This window comes from Schistocerca americana, chromosome 2 (assembly GCF_021461395.2).
Source record: "Schistocerca americana isolate TAMUIC-IGC-003095 chromosome 2, iqSchAmer2.1, whole genome shotgun sequence".
Taxonomy (NCBI): domain Eukaryota; kingdom Metazoa; phylum Arthropoda; class Insecta; order Orthoptera; family Acrididae; genus Schistocerca; species Schistocerca americana.
In genome coordinates this window covers 660,736,912-660,752,519 of record NC_060120.1, presented here as the reverse complement: position 1 = coordinate 660,752,519, position 15,608 = coordinate 660,736,912, and the positions used below count along the sequence as shown (strand labels likewise).

Sequence of the window (15,608 nt, the reverse complement as noted above, 5' to 3'; positions counted from 1 at the left end):
GTTTATCAATATGACGAGTTGCAATAGTGTAATGGTTAATGTGTTGGACTGCAATGTGAAAGGTCATGGGTTCAAACCTTGGGCGATGCATAATATTTTCTTTATTTAAAAAAAATATCGAATGAATTTTATTCGTTTGAATGTAATTTTTTGAAATTCATAGTGCTTCATCTCTTCATTAACCCTTTCGCTGCTACAGGGACGTGCACCTTGCACTTCAATCAATGAAAGGTAAGGCACATACACAGTGGTACTCATGTTCTCTTTCTTGTTTTTGTTCCACAGTCGCAATTTTACCAATGGTATTGAAATATATTCCTCTTCTGCAACTGTAATAAGTGTCTTATTTAGACCAGACGCGTTTTTCTCTTTTGAAGCATCTTCAGTGGACAGTATTTTGTCTCCTCCATTGCCAAGTCACCTTTCGCAGTTGTGTGCTGCAGTAACACAATATTCAACGCTTGTGTCAGCTGATCAGTGTTTTAGCAAATAAATGCTGTTTGTGTGTGCCACACACAAAAATTATATTTGGCATAGCTCAGAGCACAGTATATTCAAGTCCTAATGTTTTTGTAAGTCCACAGTTTTGTTTAATGTATTTTGTCTACTTCCTTTTGATTGATTGAAGTGCTTTAAAATAAAGTCAAACGCGTCCAGTGTAAATAAAACTTTTGTTACAGTCGCGAAAGATGGAATATTTCTCAATATTACATACGACACCTATCTGGTACTTAAATTAAATGAGATATTGTTATACAGTAAATTTTATATGAAATTTAGGTATCTTGTCCACATTTCATTCTCAGCATTGTGGCAACTAAAATCGACCATACGGAAAGTATACGCTATGGGCTTTTACCTTTGCAAACTCTTCAAAATTTCGCACAGTGGTTTACTACATTTAATGCTGCACAATAACTGTGTTGAACATCGAAACAAAATTAAGTCATTTATGGGGGCAAGGTATCAGTCAAGAAGATGTGTAAAAATCAAATTTTTGGGCCAAACAGATTTTGTGAAATCTAATGATAAGTGTGTCAAAGCAGTCGGAACACCATGTGTGTGCACAGGCGAGCAGTACAGTGATGACAAAATCAGGGAGCATGTATTTGCAGCAGCGAAAGGGTTAATGCGGCCGTGGTGGCTTTACTTCATAAACTGCACGCTCCCCCATAAACGTTAAGTTTGCGATCTATGCTATACTATGGCACTGCTTCTCTTGGCGTGTGCGTCGTGTGCAACTGGCAACGCAGCAATCTCCCGCATCTGGGCGGGCATGCGCAAAGATAAAAGAATTGAACTATAGTGGCTCTTTAACAGATTTTATCCAAGTGCAATCCCCAGCTGACACAATTTTAAGTTTCCCTGGTTGTTTCTGTAACTATTGATCCCCACACTTCTGTCATTTTGAGTTGCTCGGCCATTTGTATGTTTCCACCAAACCACCTGTTGCCCAGCCTACTCTAGAATTCCCATTATTCATCCCAGATGTGGATCTGCTTTCTATCCTTTTCATGTTCCCTCCTAGGTGAGTGACTTGTGTCATGCTCCCATACACTCTCATCTCCTGTCTGTTTGGATTTTCCATTTTTGCAATGTAATTCAAGAAATCACTTGTATTATAGGTGGGAGTCGGCAACAGCAAATCTCTTATTCCCTGGCTAAGTTTGTTTCCTAATTCCTTGTCCAAGTACTTAATGCAACTATTTCAATAGTGACAAAAGCCTTTAATAGTGCCCCTTCTGTAATTACATCTCTCCCCTCAGCAAAATTCACTCAGCATCTGTTGTTGCTGGTGCTGCTAGAGAGCCCAGTATTCTTCAAAAATTTATTTCTTAAAACCCTCTCAAGAACTACAAGAATCCATGACCTCTTCTCTCCACCCGTAAGTATGTCCCTGTAAATAACTCCTCACAAATGACATTTTTTCCTTTTCTGGCAAACTCTTAGGCAAACCACTAAATTCTTCAGTGAAATCAATAAGATGAACATTACCATACGGTTCAAAACTACTAAACTTTTTACAGTTAACAAATATTGCTTCTTTAGACATTGTATATACACTGGGATTTGCATTTTGGACCCTGCTGACTATATTTTCAGTTTCATAAAACTTGGCTTCATTTATAACATAACAAATTTTGCACTGTTCCATTAATATTGTACATATTTACTTTCCACTTCCCATACCTCTTCCTGTATATTGTTGTTTCAAGCCCAGTTTGTTCAGTTCCTAATTCACGCTCGTTCCTATTATCAGGACTTATTTTCAACACTTATTTAGATTTCTTCTGACAGGAATAAACAAGAACATCCAGGCTTATCATAATTGCCTTTTACTTCTTTAACACTATATACACATTCAGCATGAATGGAAACCATCTTTGTTTCTAAATATCTGTTGACTTTTCTGATTTATCTTCAAGACACACTTTTACTGAATCTATCTTCCTGTTTAAATCACAATTGATCCTATTGATTTTTTTGGTCCAGATCATAAAACCACTCCTCTGATATGATTTTCAGTTAGTAATGTAATTGCTAGTTTGGTCCAGTTTTGCATTTAACCTGAAGTTAGCACAATTTTTGTCCAGTTTTACACTTGATCGACTAATGTCACTATTAATTTGGTCTATTTTTCATTGTTTACTTTCATGTCTAACACAAAATGCGTAAATATTTCACTAATCTTAACTAATAACCCATTGCTATTGCCATTACACATTCCTTCTTCACTGGTACCCCCTATTGGCTTCTTATTTTCTTTTACTTTCCACAATTTGATGTGAATTACTTTCTTTGCTCCTAACCTCACTGTATTCTGTAGAAAATGGCCTTGAAATTTCACCAGTTACATGACCATTACATATTTCACCATAAAGGATTTATTCTTCAGATTTTATTCTGCTGTCATCATAAAGTTCTCATTGAACCACCACGTCCTTTTCATAACTGATCCCTAATCCTTGTTCCCTACTATCGAATAAATCCTTTCCAAATTCTTTGTTGCTCATCTTGGCAATAGTTATAGAAAATTAACAAAAATAAACATTTTTATCTTAATTCTTATTCCAATCACTCCAGCTGCTGCTTCATCTCATCTTGCCAAGCTGATATTGTTACACTTAAAAGGCTCCCAAGTTGGTGACATGCATTATACATGGCAACCACATAGAACTTCTTATTGGCTAAACTCTTTCAAACATGATGGTGCCTTCTGTCTGGTATCTTCGTCTTGTAGGGTGTTCTCATAAATAGCTGCTTTAAATAATGTCTACTACTCAGATTGTCTTTACTAATTGGAAAAAGTATTCCTTTTATTATGTCCTTATTACATAGCATCCTCAGTCCGGTGCAATAATTATTGCTTTACTGACTTGGAATTAGGCCTCCAAAGTCTCAGGGAATTTTCATTTTTGGTTTTGACTTAGTAATTGTATGCTTTAGCTTTCCAGTCATGACTGACTGGCAGTTATGAAACATAGTTTGTTTCCTTAATCAGAACTACATGATGTTTACACTTTCACTCCCAGGTACTGACCCACTAAAGCTTTGTAAGTGATGCTTTTTTATACATGCTTGTAATAAAGAAATCATAAAATGGTAAAACATAAACTTATTATATGTTAAATATTAACCTAAAACCAGGCAGTCTGTAAGGGGCAAAGGCACAATAGGCAGCAACATAAGTTTCTTTAACTAACAGCTTTATAATTAGAAAATGACAAAATTATAAGTATTGTTTTATTGGAAAGCAGTTCACTGTGAAAGGGGATTGCAGAAGCTAACTAAAATATCTTAATAGAGTGAAGTTTTCTCATTGGAATATTTAACACGCTAAGTCACTACATAGAGGCGGCTTTGAATCACAGGTAAGTAATGTGTGAATATGTGTACGTTTCTACTACAGAAGAAGAACCTTGTCTGAAAGCTTAAAACATTTCAGCATTCTTTTTCATTGTGCCTGTCGTTGAGTCAATGCCTCCTCTATGTGGTGATTAGCAATCTCCTTTACGGCAATTTCACCTCAAATCATACAAGTGAAGGGTGAATGTGTCACACCACCATTTCAAAGTTTGCTGAAAAAAATACATGTTGAAGTTCCACATGATACCTCTCCAAAACTACAATATTGTGATTTTCTAAAGATTTGTTAAACTGCTACAGACCTCTCTAAATGAGAGTATTTATGAAAATGTAACAGATGAGAAAATTGAAAAATTGCACTAAATAAACCAAAAGTGATAGAGCTGTGGATTTGTTGTTGTTGTGGTACTCTATCCTGTGCAAGCTTCTTCATATCCCAGTACCTACTGCAACCTACATCCTTCTGAATGTGTTTAGTGTACTCATCTCTTGGTGTCCCTATATGGTTTTTACCCTCCAAGCAGCCCTCCAATTCTGAATTTGTCATCCATTGATGCCTCAGAATATACCCTACCAACTGATCCCTTCTTCTAGTCCACAAATTTCTCTTTTCTCCAATTCTATTCAATACCTCCTCATTAATTATGTGATCTACCCATATAATCTTCAGCATTCTTCTGTAGCACCACATTTCAAAAGCTTCTATTCTCTTCTTGTGTAAACTATTTATCATCCACGTTTCGCTTCCATACATGGCTACACTCCATACAAATACTTTCAGAAATGACTTCCTGACACTTAAAATCTATAATCAATGTTAACAAATTTCTCTTCTTCAGAAACACTTTCCTTGCCATTGCCAGTCTACATTTTATATCCTCTCTACTTCGACCATCATTAGTTATTTTGCTCCCCAAATAGCAAAACTCATTTACTACTTTAGGCGTCTCATTTCCTAATCTAATTCCCGCAGCATCACCTGATTTAATTTGACTACATTCCATTATAATCATTTTACGTTTGTTGATGTTCATCTTACATCCTCCTTTCAAGACACTGTCCATTCCGTTCAGCTGCTCTTCCAGGTCCTTTACTGTCTCTGACAGAATTACAACGTCATCAGAAAACCTCAAAGTTTTTATTTCTTCTCCATGGATTTTAATTCCTACTCTGAATTTTTCTTTTGTTTCCTTTACTGCTTGCTCAATATACAGAGCGAATAACATCGGGGAGAGGCTACAACCCTGTCTCACTCCCTTCTCAACCACTGCTTCCCTTTCATGTCCCTTGACTCTTATAACTACCATCTGGTTTCTGTACAAATTGTAAATAGCCTTTCGCTCCCTGTATTTTACCCCTGACATCTTCAGGATTTGAAAGAGAGTATTCCAGTCAACATTGTCAAAAGCTTTCTCTAAGTCTACAAATGCTAGAAACGTAGGTTTGCCTTTTCTTAATCCATTTTCTAAGATAAGTCGTAGGGTCAGTATTGCCTCACGTGTTCCAACATTTCTACAGAATCCAAAATGATCTTCCCCAAGGTCGGCTTCTACCAGTTTTTCCATCCGTCTGTAAAGAATTCGTGTTAGTATTTTTCAGCCGTGGCTTATTAAACTGTTAGTTCGGTAATTTTCACATCTGTCAACACCTGCTTTCTTTGGGATTGGAATTATTATTTTCTTCATGAAGTCTGAGGGTATTTTGCCTGTCTCATACATCTTGCTCACTAGATGGTAGAGTTTTGTTAGGCCTGGCTCACCCAAGGCTGTCAGTAGTTCTAATGGAATGTTGTCTACTCCCGGTGCCTTGTTTCGACTTATGTCTTTCAGTGTTCTGTCAAACTCTTCATGCAGTATCATATCTCCTGTTTCACCTTCATCTACATTCTCTTCCATTTCTATAATATTGTCTTCAAGAACATCGCCCTTGTATTGACCCTCTATATACTCCTTCCACCTTTCTGATTTCCCTTCTTTGATTAGAACTGGGTTTCCATCTGAGTTCTTGATATTCATACTTGGGATTCTCTTTTCTCCAAAGGTCTCTTTAATTTTCCTGTAGGCAGTACCTATCTTACCCCTAGTGATAGGTGCCTCTACTTCCTTACATTTGTCCTCTTAGCCATCCCTGCTTAGCCATTTTCCTCTTCCTGTCGATCTCATTTTTGAGACGTTTGTATTCCTTTTTGCCTGCTTCGTTTACTGGATTTTTGTATTTTCTGCTTTCGTCAATTAAATTCAATACCTCTTCTGTTACCCAAGGATTTTTACTAGCCCTCGTCTTTTTACCAATTTAAAACCTGGTTCCTGAATCTCTGTCTTACCATTATATAATCTATCTGATACCTTCTAGTATCTCCAGGCTTCTTCCATGTGTACAACCTTCTTTCATGGTTCTTGAACCAAGTGTTAGCTATGATTAAGTGATGCTCTGTACAAAAATCTATCAGGCGGCTTCCTCTTTCATTTCTTCCCCCCAATCCATATTCATCTACTACGTTTCCGTCTCTTCCTTTTCCTACTATTGTGTTCCAGTCACCCATGACTATTAAATTTTTGTCTCCCTTCACTATCTGAATAATTTCTTTTATTTCATCATACATTTCTTCAATTTCTTCGTCATCTGCAGAGCTAGTTGGCATATAAACTTGTACTACTGTAGTGTGTGTGGGCTTCGTGTCTATCTTGGCCACAATAATGCGTTCACTAAGCTGTTTGTAGTAGATTAGCCGCACTCCTATTTTTTTATTCATTATTAAACCTACTCCTGCATTACGCCTATTTGATTTTGTATTTATAACCCTGTATTCACCTGACCAGAAGTCTTGTTCTTCCTGCCATCGAACTTCACTAATTCCCACTATATCTAACTTGAACCTATCTATTTCCCTTTTTAAATTTTCTAACCTACTTGCCCGATTAAGGGATCTGACATTCCACGCTCCGATCCTGGTAACAACACTCTCCTGAATAGTCCCTGCCCAGAGATCCGAATGGGAGTTTATTTTACCTCCTGAATATTTTACCCAAGAGGACGCCATCATCATTTGCTTGCCCTCGGGAAAAGTTACAGCTGTAACTTCCCCTTGCTTTCAGCCGTTCGCAGTACCAGCACAGCAAGGCTGTTTTGGTTAGTGTTACAAGGCCAGATCAGTCAATCATCCAGACTGTTACCCCTGCAACTACTGAAATGGCTGCTGCCCCTCTTCAGGAACCACACATTTGTCTGGCTTCTCAACAGATACCCCTCCGTTGTGGTTGCACCTAAGGTACTGCTATCTGTATCGCTGAGGTACGCAAGCCTCCCCACCAATGGCAAGGTCCATGGTTCATTGGGGGGAGGGCTCTGAATTTATTTTCAGTAAATACTTTGTTCCCAATAGTATGAGACATATTTAATGCATAGACACTTCTGAGCTTTTTTAATTTTTTGTTTTGGAAAAATAAACTATGAAAATTTGTAACTTTTTGCAAATTTCAAAATTGTATGTTGAAAATATGAATAGTCACAGGATGTTACCTGTCTTGAGAAATGAAACCACTGGTTTCAGCTCTCTGAGACTGCAGATGTATGTGCAAGTTGTGTGTGTGTGTGTGTGTGTGTGTGTGTGTGTGTGTGTGTGTGTGTATATATATATATATATAAAAAACACAAACATACACACAAAATTCTAGCTTTCGCAACCAATGGTTGCCTCGTCAGGAAAGAGGGAAGGAGAAGGAAAGACAAAAGGATATGGGTTTTAAGGTAAGGAGTCATTCCAATCCCGGGAGCGGAAAGACTTACCTTAGGGGGAAAAAAGGGAAAAAAGGACAGGTATACACTCGCGCACACACACACATATCCATCCACACATACACAGACACAAGCAGACATTTGTAAAGGCAAAGAGTTTGGGCAGAGATGTCAGTCGGGGCAGATGTACAGAGGCAAAGATGAAGTTGAAAGACAGGTGAGGTATGAGCGGCGGCAAATTGAAATTAGAAATTAGCGGAGATTGAGGCCTGGCGGATAGCGAGAAGAAAGGATATGCTGAAGGGCAAGTTCCCATCTCCGGAGTTCTGACAGGTTGGTGTTAGTGGGAAGTATCCAGATAACCCGGACGGTGTAACACTGTGCCAAGATGTGCTGGCCGTGCACCAAGGCATGTTTAGCCACAGGGTGATCCTCATTACCAACAAACACTGTCTGCCTGTGTCCATTCATGCGAATGGACAGTTTGTTGCTGGTCATTCCCACATAGAACGCTTCACAGTGTAGGCAGGTCAGTTGGTAAATCACGTGGGTGCTTTCACACGTGGCTCTGCCTTTGATCGTGTACACCTTCCGGGTTACAGGACTGGAATAGGTGGTGGTGGGAGGGTGCATGGGACAGGTTTTACACCGGGGGCGGTTACAGGGGTAGGAGCCAGAGGGTAGGGAAGGTGGTTTGGGGATTTCATAGGGATGAACTAAGAGGTTGCGAAGGTTAGGTGGACGGCGGAAAGACACTCTTGGTGGAGTGGGGAGGATTTCATGAAGGATGGATCTCATTTCAGGGCAGGATTTGAGGAAGTCGTATCCCTGCTGGAGAGCCACATTCAGAATCTGATCCAGTCCCGGAAAGTATCCCGTCACAAGTGGGGCACTTTTGGGGTTCTTCTGTGGAAGGTTCCGGGTTTGAGGAGATGAGGATGTGGCTCTGGTTATTTGCTTCTGTACCAGGTCGGGAGGGTAGTTACGGGATGCAAAAGCTGTTTTCAGGTTGTTGGTGTAATGGTTCAAGGATTCCGGACTGGAGCAGATTCGTTTGCCACGAAGACCAAGGCTGTAGGGAAGGGACCGTTTGATGTGGAATGGGTGGCAGCTGTCATAATGGAGGTACTGTTGCTTGTTGGTGGGTTTAATGTGGACGGACGTGTGAAGCTGGCCATTGGACAGGTGGAGGTCAACGTCCAGAAAAGTGGCATGGGATTTGGAGTAGGACCAGGTGAATCTGATGGAACCAAAGGAGTTAAGGTTGGAGAGGAAATTCTGGAGTTCTTCTTCACTGTGAGTCCAGATCACGAAAATGTCATCAATAAATCTGTACCAAACTTCGGGTTGGCAGGCCTGGGTAACCAGGAAGGCTTCCTCTAAGCGACCCATGAATAGGTTGGCATACGAGGGGCCCATCCTGGTACCCATGGCTGTTCCCTTTAATTGTTGGTATGTCTGGCCTTCAAAAGTGAAGAAGTTGTGGGTCAGGATGAAGCTGGCTAAGGTAATGAGGAAAGAGGTTTTAGGTAGGGCGGCAGGTGATCGGCGTGAAAGGAAGTGCTCCATCGCAGCGAGGCCCTGGACATGCGGAATATTTGTGTATAAGGAAGTGGCATCAATGGTTACAAGGATGGTTTCCGGGGGTAACAGACTGGGTAGGGATTCCAGGCGTTTGAGAAAGTGGTTGGTGTCTTTGATGAAGGATGGGAGACTGCATGTAATGGGTTGAAGGTGTTGATCTACGTAGGCAGAGATGCGTTCGGTGGGGGCTTGGTAACCAGCTACAATGGGACGGCCGGGATGATTGGGTTTGTGAATTTTGGGAAGAAGGTAGAAGGTAGGGGTGCGGGGTGTTGGTGGGGTCAGGAGGTTGATGGAATCGGGTGAAAGGTTTTGTAGGGGGCCTAAGGTTCTGAGGATTCCTTGAAGCTCCGCCTGGACATCAGGAATGGGATTGCCTTGGCAAACTTTGTAAGTAGTGTTGTCTGAAAGCTGACGCAGTCCCTCAGCCACATACTCCTGACGATCCAGTACCACAGTTGTGGAACCCTTGTCCGCCGGAAGAATGACGATGGATCGGTCAGCCTTCAGATCACGGATAGCCTGGGCTTCAGCAGTGGTGATGTTGGGAGTAGGATTAAGGTTTTTTAAGAAGGATTGAGAGGCAAGGCTGGAAGTCAGAAATTCCTGGAAGGTTAGGAGAGGGTGATTTTGAGGAAGAGGAGGTGGGTCCCGCTGTGACGGAGGACGGAACTGTTCCAGGCATGGTTCAATTTGGATAGTGTCTTGGGGAATTGGATCATTAGGAGTAGGATTAGGATCATTTTTCTTCGTGGCAAAGTGATATTTCCAGCAGAGAGTACGGGTGTAGGACAGTGAATCTTTGACGAGAGCTGTTTGGTTAAATCTGGGAGTGGGGCTGAAGGTGAGGCCTTTGGATAGGACAGAGGTTTCGGATTGGGAGAGAGGTTTGGAGGAAAGGTTAACTACTGAATTGGGGTGTTGTGGTTCCAGATTGCGTTGATTGGAATTTTGAGGTTTTGGAGGGAGTGGAGCTGGAAGTGGGAGATTGAGTAGATGGGAGAGACTGGGTTTGTGTGCAATGAGAGGAGGTTGAGGTTTGCTGGAAAGGTTGTGAAGGGTGAGTGAGTTGCCTTTCCGGAGGTGGGAAACCAGGAGATTGGATAGTTTTTTAAGGTGGAGGGTGGCATGCTGTTCTAATTTGCGGTTGGCCTGTAGGAGGATGCTCTGAACAACAGGTGTGGATGTGGGAGAGGAAAGATTGAGGATTTTTATAAAGGATAGGAGTTGATGGGCGTGTTGATTGGCTGAGTGGATGTGTAGGTGAAGGATTAGGTGGGTGAGGGCAATGGATTGTTTGGTTTGGAACTGGTATAGGGACTGATGGAAAGAAGGGTTGCAGCCAGAGATGGGAACTTTAAGTGTGAGGCCTTTGGGGGTGATGCCAAATGTCAGACAAGCCTGAGAAAATAAAATATGGGAGTGTAATCTGGCTAGGGCGAAGGCATGTTTGCGGAGGGAATGTAAATAAAACTTAATGGGGTCGTTGTGAAGGTGTTGTGAGGGTGACATGGTACTAGAAGGTGGAAAGTGGAACACGAGGCTGAAATGAAAATGAAAATAAATATGAAAAAATATATGGGGAGAGATAAAGGTAAAATTAGAAAGCAAATGGAGATCTGGTGTGAAAAAAGGCGAAAAAGGGTTGGTTAGGGCTGGGCTATGTTGATCCTGTGGTGAACTTGTGTAGGTAGATAATGATGTGCATAAAGGTTAGGTGGTTGTGTTGCCGCCAAAACACGTTAAAGGGTGGAGAAATTCGGGAAAATTTCGAAAAAACTAAGTGAGGATGTATTAAAAGGAGTGGTTTGGTGGTGGCAGATTATGGAAATGAAGCTAACAATTGTTTGATGAAGAAATAATGACGTTAAAACCTGTGGGAAGCGGCTAAAAACCTGAAAACAGCTTTTGCATCCCGTAACTACCCTCCCGACCTGGTACAGAAGCAAATAACCAGAGCCACATCCTCATCTCCTCAAACCCGGAACCTTCCACAGAAGAACCCCAAAAGTGCCCCACTTGTGACGGGATACTTTCCGGGACTGGATCAGATTCTGAATGTGGCTCTCCAGCAGGGATACGACTTCCTCAAATCCTGCCCTGAAATGAGATCCATCCTTCATGAAATCCTCCCCACTCCACCAAGAGTGTCTTTCCGCCGTCCACCTAACCTTCGCAACCTCTTAGTTCATCCCTATGAAATCCCCAAACCACCTTCCCTACCCTCTGGCTCCTACCCCTGTAACCGCCCCCGGTGTAAAACCTGTCCCATGCACCCTCCCACCACCACCTATTCCAGTCCTGTAACCCGGAAGGTGTACACGATCAAAGGCAGAGCCACGTGTGAAAGCACCCACGTGATTTACCAACTGACCTGCCTACACTGTGAAGCGTTCTATGTGGGAATGACCAGCAACAAACTGTCCATTCGCATGAATGGACACAGGCAGACAGTGTTTGTTGGTAATGAGGATCACCCTGTGGCTAAACATGCCTTGGTGCACGGCCAGCACATCTTGGCACAGTGTTACACCGTCCGGGTTATCTGGATACTTCCCACTAACACCAACCTGTCAGAACTCCGGAGATGGGAACTTGCCCTTCAGCATATCCTTTCTTCTCGCTATCCGCCAGGCCTCAATCTCCGCTAATTTCTAATTTCAATTTGCCGCCGCTCATACCTCACCTGTCTTTCAACTTCATCTTTGCCTCTGTACATCTGCCCCGACTGACATCTCTGCCCAAACTCTTTGCCTTTACAAATGTCTGCTTGTGTCTGTGTATGTGTGGATGGATATGTGTGTGTGTGCGAGTGTATACCTGTCCTTTTTTCCCTTTTTTCCCTTTTTTCCCCCTAAGGTAAGTCTTTCCGCTCCCGGGATTGGAATGACTCCTTACCCTCTCCCTTAAAACCCATATCCTTTTGTCTTTCCTTCTCCTTCCCTCTTTCCTGACGAGGCAACCATTGGTTGCGAAAGCTAGAATTTTGTGTGTATGTTTGTGTTTGTGTTTGTTTGTGTGTCTATCGACCTGCCAGCGCTTTTGTTTGGTAAGTTTCATCATCTTTCTTTTTAGATATATTTTTCCCACGTGGAATGTTTCCCTCTATTATATTCATATATATATATATATAAAAAAACAAAGATGATGTGACTTACCATACGAAAGCGCTGGCAGGTCGATAGAAACACAAACAGACACATACATACACACAAAATTCAAGCTTTCGCAACAAACTGTTGCCTCATCAGGAAAGAGGGAAGGAGAGGGAAAGACGAAAGGAAGTGGGTTTTAAGGGAGAGGGTAAGGAGCCATTCCAATCCCGGGAGCAGAAAGACTTACCTTAGGGGGAAATAAGGACGGGTATACACTCGCGCACACACACACACACACACACACACACACACACACACACACACACATATCCATCCACACATATACAGACACAAGCAGACATATTTAAAGACAAAGAGTTTGGGCAAACCTGCCAGCGCTTTCGTATGGTAAGTCACATCATCTTTGTTTTTAAATATATTTTTCCCGCATGGAATGTTTCCCTCAATTTTTTATATATATATATATATATATATATATATATATATATATATATATATATATATAAGAAATTGGTGTTTTGCCCTTAAAGAGCGCATTTGGACTAAACTACAAGGCCAGTTCCTTTTGCTGCCTTCCTTGCTGCCCAAACTTCCCTCATTCGCTCGCTGTGTTTCTGTTTCCGGTCCTCTGTCCATGCTTCTTGTCGGCTTTGTGTCTTCGGCTTCATCTTGATTGCCTTTTTGGTTGCCCATATTTCTTTCATCTTCTGGCTGTGATCTTGCTTGCGTTCTTCGGTCCATTTTATGCCTGTTCGTTTGTCGCATTGTATTTCATGTAGTTTACTTTTCTTAATGATGTTTCTGAACTTTATTCTGTCGTTTATTGTGTCTGCTGTTATGTTGAGCTGGTTCAGGTCGTTTTCTACCTCTGCCACCCATTTGTTGTTTCTAGTGGTTACCCAGTCAAAGATCTGTTTGGTCAGCCTGTGTGATGGCATTCTGTATAGGTGTCCATAGAATTGTAGTCTGCGTTTTCTAATCTTTTCTGTGATTGTCTCCGTGTGTTTGTACAGTTCCTCTGTAGGTTTCTTGATCCATATTCCATTGTTGTTAGTTGCGCCAAATATTTTCCTAAGTATTTTCCGTTCTACTTTTTCTAATTGTATGATATGTGTATGCCCTAGGATTAGTGTGGTCTCTGCTGCATATAGTGCCTCGGGGAGCACCACCGTGTCGTAATGGCGTAATTTGGCTTTTTGTGAGATAGACTTCTTGTTGTAATGATTCCACACTACTTTGTATGCCTTGTCCAGTTTAGTCTTTCTTTCTTCGTTTGAGTCTCTGTTATGTCCACTCATTTGTAGTGTTTCACCGAGGTATTTGAAGTTTGCCGTTTTGTAAATCGTGCCATACTTTGTGTTCAGAGATGAGAGTTTCTTTGTGCTCATAAACTGTGTTTTTTCGTAAGAGATCTGTAGTCCAGTTTTGGAAGTGATTTCGTGCAGTTTTTCAATAGCGTCTTTTGTTTCCTTTATACCTTTCGTGACAATCGCCAAATCGTCTGCAAAAGCCAGGCATTTAATCTGTAAGTTTCCTAAGGTTATCCCCTGTTGTGATGTTTCCCATTCTTTTATGACCTTATCTAACACCAGATTGAAAAGGAGAGGCGAGAGGCCATCGCCTTGTCGGACACCTGTGCGAATTTCAAAGGGCTCTGATAGTTCCCCACAGAACTTTACTTTGGAGGTCGTGTTGGTTAAAGTTTGCTCTATGATAGCCCGTGTTTTGTTGTCTACTTTGCATTCTGCTAGAATTTTGAAGAGAGTTTTCCAGTTGATAGAGTCGTACGCCTTTTTGAAGTCAACAAAGGTAATGATCAGGTTCTGTTTGTGTTGTAAAATCATTTTCAGGTTCCAAATTTGTTCCACACAAGACCGCCCTTTACGGAAGCCTGCTTGGTACTCCCCAATCAAGTGGTCGGTTTGGCATTCTAGTCTGTTCAGTAAAGCTTTAGAGAGGATCTTGTATGTGACCGGTAGTAGGGATATTCCTCTGTAGTTGTTCGGGTTAGTCTTGTCACCTTTTTTGTGTAGTGGGTGTATCAGGGCAGTTTTCCAGTCGTCAGGAATTTTCAAGGTCTTCCAGATGTCTTCCAAGATCCTATGGATGTCTTTGGTGAGTTCTGGGTCTTGTAACTTCCAGATTTCCGCGATGATGCCATCTTCTCCTGGTGCTCTACGATTCTTGAGTGACTTTATTATTTCTTTAACTTCTTCTAGAGTTGGAGGTTCACTATCTGGATTGTATGTGCTCATTTCTGTCATCATTTCTTCCATGGGGGGGTCCGTGTTGAGCAGTTTTTCAAAGTACTTTGCCAGAATGTCACAATTGTTTTTGGTATTGGTTTCTAGGGTTCCATCCGGTCTTCTGAAGCACAAGTTGGTTGGTTGATATCCAGTCATATTTTCTCTGAACGTTCTGTAGAAGTTTCTTGTATTATTCTTCATGAAGTCCGATTCGATCTCTGTCAGTCGCCGTTTGTCATACTGTCGTTTTTCACTGCGAATGATTTTGCTTGATTGCTTCTGTGTTTTCAAGAAGCTCATCCAATTCTCTTGGGATTTATGGCAACTAAATTTTTTCCATGCACTGATTCGTTGGTCAATAGCTTGGTCACATGTGTGGTTCCACCAACGGTGTTTCCGTGTTCGTGGTGCTTGTGCTAGTTTCATGGCCTCTCGGATTCTTCGTGAAAGTTGTGTCCAGTCTGTCGTTTTCTCCAAAGTCGTCTCCCTGCTGGAGAGCCACATTCAGAGTCTGATCCAGTCCCAGAAAGTATACTGTCACAAGTGGGGCACTTTTGGGGTTCTTCTGTGGGAGGTTCTGGGTTTGAGGAGATGAGGAAGTGGCTCTGGTTATTTGCTTCTGTACCAGGTCAGGATCGTAGTTGCGGGATGCGAAAGCTGTTTTCAGGTTGTTGGTGTAATGGTTCAGGCATTCCGGACTGGAGCAGATTCGTTTGCCATGAAGACCTAAGCTGTAGGGAAGGGACTGTTTGATGTGGAATGGGTGGCAGCTGTCATAATGGAGGTACTGTTGCTTGTTGGTGGGTTTGATGTGGACGGACGTGTGAAGCTGGCCATTGGACAGGTGGAGGTCAACGTCAAGGAAAGTGGCATGGATTTGGAGTAGAACCAGGTGAATCTGATGGAACCAAAGGAGTTGAGGTTGGAGAGGAAATTCTGGAGTTCTTCTTCACTGTGAGTCCAGATCATGAAGATGTCATCAATAAATCTGTACCAAACTTTGGGTTGGCAGGCCTGGGTAACCAAGAAGGCTTCCTCTAAGGGACCCATGAATAGGTTG

At 41.8% G+C, this 15,608-nt stretch overlaps 1 protein-coding gene across 1 annotated transcript in view; it reads left to right on the top strand.

Moving 5' to 3' along the window:
- LOC124594309 (nipped-B-like protein A) overlaps positions 1-15,608 on the top strand; it is a 480,509-nt gene that overhangs the window by 381,827 nt on the left and 83,074 nt on the right. The window lies entirely within an intron of this gene.